This window comes from Elephantulus edwardii, unplaced genomic scaffold (assembly GCF_000299155.1).
Source record: "Elephantulus edwardii isolate Elephantulus edwardi_28Jun2011 unplaced genomic scaffold, EleEdw1.0 scaffold00326, whole genome shotgun sequence".
NCBI classification, from domain to species: Eukaryota; Metazoa; Chordata; class Mammalia; order Macroscelidea; family Macroscelididae; genus Elephantulus; species Elephantulus edwardii.
The window spans coordinates 383,703-388,505 of NW_006400076.1; the positions used below are offsets into that span (position 1 = coordinate 383,703).

Sequence of the window (4,803 nt, forward strand, 5' to 3'; positions counted from 1 at the left end):
AACGTCAGATCTGATTTGATGGTACACACACAAAAATAATAAAATAAATTAAAAAAAAAGACTTGTCAACAACCTGCATTATTCAGATGACACAACCTTGCTTGCTGAAAATGAGGAGAAGCTGAGACATTTGCTGCAGAAGGTCAAAGACTAAAGCTTTCAACGTTAAAGCTCAACATCAAGAAAACAAAGAGTTTCACGGGTGGGCCATTTGCATCAACATTATAGGTGGTGAAGAGACTGAGGTTGTTAACAGCTTCAGCTTGCTTGACTCCACAATTTACACTCTTGTTATCAGCAGTAAAGAAATTAAAAGATGAATTTCATTAAGAAAATCTGCTGTCAGGGACCTCTCCAGAGCACTGAAAAGTAATGATGTCAGTCTGGAGACTAAGGTGTGCCTGTTGCAGGCCATGGTCTTCTCAATTACTTGCTATGCATCAGACAGATGGACAATGACTAGGGAGGATAGAAGAAAAACTGATGCCTTTGAGCTGTGGTGCTGGAGAAGAGTATTGAAGATACAACAGACTGCTAAAAGAACAGCAAGTTCGTCCTAGATAGAGTAAAACCAAGCTGCTTCTTGGAGGCAAGGATTTTGAAGCTTCATTTGACATATTTGGGGCATGTTGCAAGAAGGGACCAGTCCTTGGAGAGGGACATTATGCTTGGGAGGGTGGACGGACAGAACAAGAGAGGAATACCCTGGACAAGATTGCTTGACTCAGTGGCTAAAGTAATGGATATATGTGTCAGAGACACATATTGGCTCAAGATAGAGCAAGGTTCAGGCTGCTGTGCATAGGTTTGCTATGAGTAGCAAGAGACTCAACAGAATATAACAACACCTGTTGGATTCTATTGACCTGGATTTTATTAAGAATTTTTGCATCTAGGTTCATAAGAGTTTGGACTGTAGTTTTCTTTTTTGGTAATGTCTTTGCCTGTGTTTGGTATTAGGGTTATGCTTGCTTCATGGAATGCCTCTGGGAGTGTTCCTTCTTTTTCTATTTTTTAAAATAACTTAAGTGGAATTGGCGATAGATGTTCTCTGAATGCTTGGTAGAATTCAGCTGTGAAGCCATCTGGGCCAAGATTTTCTTAGAGGAGAGTTTTTTATGCCTGTTCAATTTCTTTTTTAGTGATGGGTTGTTCAAGTGTTGTACATCTATCTGGGTCAATGTAGTTAGGGCGTGAATGTCAAGGAATTTGTCCATTTCCTCTACATTTTCAAATATATGGGAGTATACCAGTGAGTTGGAAACTACCCATACATAACCCTCTGCAGGTTTTTAGAGGCAGTTAATTGCACAGGAGACTCTTATCTTTCTCTCCTGGAGCAGCTGGCGGATTTGAACTGGGTGCCCTTGGAATTGCAGTGCAGCTTCTTACCACTAGGTTATCAGAGCTCCCTATGTGATTGTATTGTTGTTGTTAGGTGCCATTGAGTTGCCTGTGACTCATAGTGACCCTATGTACAACAGCTCTGAACCCTGCCTTATCCTGAACCATTCTCACGGACTCGGACATAACTAATCTTATTGCCCCCATTATCGTGTCAATCCATTTAATTTGGAGTCTTCCTCTCCTTCACTGCCGTCTACCCTTCCAAGCATGATGTCCTTCTCAAAGGATTATTTTTTCTGAGGCACGTGACCAAAGTATGTGAGTAAAAAATTCTAAATCCTTGCCTCCAAGGAGAAACTTGGTTTAGTTTTTTATAATTTTCCAATATTGTCAATTTAATTTCACCTGGTTATGTTATGATGTCACCTTTATCATTTCTTATTAGATTTATTTGTGTCTTCTGTTTCTTTTCCTTTGTTAAGTTTGCCAATGGTTTTTCTTTTTTTTATTGACACATTCAAAGAACCAGTTTCTGGTCTTGATGATTTCAATTGATTTTCTTTTTTTTATCTCATTTATTTCAGCTCTTATCCTTATAATTTCTTCTGAAAGACTGTGAGATTAGACTTTTCTTCTAAATACTGTGGAATTAGATTGTTCTTCTATATAATGGAGGTCTTGAGGTAAATAATTATTTTTGCTTCTTTCTTCCTTTTTTTAACATGTCTGCCTACTGTCCCCTGAGGACTGCTTTAGTGATATCCCCCAGGTTTTGGTATATTGATTTTCTTTATCATTTGTTTCTAGAAACTTAATTTCATTTTTTATTTCTTCTATAAACCAATAGTATTCTAGCTGGGTGTTGTTTAGTTTCCACTTGAGTGCTTTTATATACGTTACTCTCTTGTAGTTACTTTCTAGTGTATAGCATTGGGGTCTGAAAAGATGCTTTGTATTATTTAAATGCTATTTTCAATTTGTTGAGGCTTGTTTTGTGTCCTAATGTATGATCAGTTATGGAGAATGTAAATTGACTTTTATTTGGGAGCAGTACCCTGAATACATCCACAAGATTTCGTTGGCTGATTGTGTAGTTTATTTCTGCATCTTTTTAAGTGTCTTTGGAGTCAATCTATGCTTCCATGAGAGTCTCTACTGAATAGAAACTACTTCTTTGTACAAGTTTATTAACTGTTGTTTTATATATTTTGCAGGTCTATCATTTGGAGCGGAGATGCTGACCAAGGTTATGACTTCTTGATCTACTGTGCCCATATAATTATTATATAAATCCCTTCCTTATTTTTATGGTGGTTTTCATCCTAAAGTCTATTATATCAGAGATTAGTATTGCTACTCCTGATTTTTTAGTATTAGTATTGCTACTCCAAATTATTGAGGAGTAATACTTTAGTTTGAGGAGTAAGATACATTTGATTCAGGCCATGGCCTGAACATGCACCTTGCATCTGAGAGCTGAATAAGGATGACAGAAGAAGAATTGGTGCCTTTGAGCTGTGGTGTTGGAGAAGAGCACTGAACATCCCATGGGCTGATAAAAGAACAAACAAGTATATTTTGGGGAGGGTGCATCTAGAATTATCTTTGGAGGTAAAAATGATGAGATTTTTCCTCATACTTTGGACACGTTGCTAGGAGGGGCTATTCATTGAAGAGGGACATGATGCTTGGAAAGGTAGAGGGTTGACAAAGGAGAAGAAGACCCTCAGTCAGATAGACTGACATGGTTATTGCCACAATGGGCTATAGTATGTTGGGAAGCGTGAGGATGGCACAGAATAGGATAGGGCTCAGATACATTGTTGATAGGGTCGCTAGGAGTCCTGTACTAATTGATAGCACCTAACAACAACAACTCCTGCTTTGCTTTGGGTGCTATTTGGTTGGTATATTTTTCCAGTCTTTAGTATTTAGTCTTTTTCTCATTTTTTAGATTAGTCTCTTGTAAGCAACATATAGATGAGCTTTTTTTTATTTTTATAATATGTTCTGCTCCTCTTTTTCTCTTAAATGTGTATAGCAGTGGGGTCTGAAAAGATACTGTGTATTATTTAAATGCTGTTTTCAATTGGTTGAGGCTTGTTCTGTGACCTAATATATAATCAGTTTTATACACATTTAGACCATTCACATTAAGTGTGATTATTGGCAGGCCAGGTTTTAGCATTACAATTTTAACTATGTTTCTTCTGTTTTTTCTGGTTATTATGGTCCATCCACTTTCCTTTGGTGACTTTTTAAAAGGACTTCCCTTAAAATTTCTGGTAGAATTGGTATTGTTTTCACAAATTTCTTAAGTTCATGCTTTTTTTTTCTTTAATGATTCAATTTCTCCTTCATATTTGATGGACAGTTTTGCTGAGCACAGGATCCTCAGCTGGCAATTATTTTCTTTCAGCCCTCTGTATATTCTATCTCATTGTTTTGCCCTCATGTTTTCTGCTAAGAAATCAGAACTTAATCTAATAGGTTCTCCTTTGTAGGCAACTCTTTGTTTTTCTCCTGATACTTTTAGTATTCTATCCTTATCTTTGATTATGGAGAATTTGACTACAATCTATGCAAGTTCAAGCTGAAGCTGAGGAAAATTAAACCAAATCCATAGGAACCAAAATATGACTTTGAGTTCATCCCACCTGAATTTCAGAACCAGCTCAGGAACAGGTTTGAGGCCTTGAACTCTAATGAGCGAAGACCTAATGAGTTGTGGGAGGATGTCAAATGTATCATCCAGGAAGAGTGCAAATGGTCATTACAAAGACAGAAGAGAAAAAAAAAGACCCAAATGGATGTCTGAAGAAACTTTGAAGATTGCACTGGAGTGCAGAGAAGCCAAAGCACAAGGAAGAATTCAAGATACGAAAAAAAGAAAAAAAAAGAATACAAGGTACTAAAGAGCTGAACAGAAGATTCCAAAAGGCAAAGCAAAATATTAACAATGAAATGCGCAAGGAGTTGGAGTCGGAAAACCAAAAGGGCCGAACTCCTTCAGCATTTCTTAAGCTCAAGGAACTGAAGAACAAATTCAAACCTCGAGTTGCTATAATCAAGGATGCTTTAGGAAGAATATTAGAGGATCCAGGAAGTATTAAAAGAAGATGGAAAGAATATACTGAGTCACTGTATCAAAAGGAATTGGCAGACACAGAAGAATTTACTGAAATAACATATGAGCAACAGCCTATGGTGATGAAGGAAGAAGTTCAAGCTGCTTTGAATGAAATAGCAAAAAACAAGGCTCCAGGAATAGATGGTATACTAATTGACATATTTCAGCTAACAGATGCTGACCTGGACATGCTCTTCAAGTTGTGCCAAGAAATCTGGAAAACACCACTTGGCCAACTGACTGGAAGAGATCTATATTTGTTCCCATTCCAAGAAGGGTGACCCAACAGTGTGGAAACTATAGAACAATATCACTGATTTCACATG

General features: G+C 37.3%; 1 pseudogene; it reads left to right on the forward strand.

The window, feature by feature from the left end:
* Positions 1 to 4,803, forward strand: part of LOC102870661 — an 80,325-nt pseudogene that overhangs the window by 65,290 nt on the left and 10,232 nt on the right.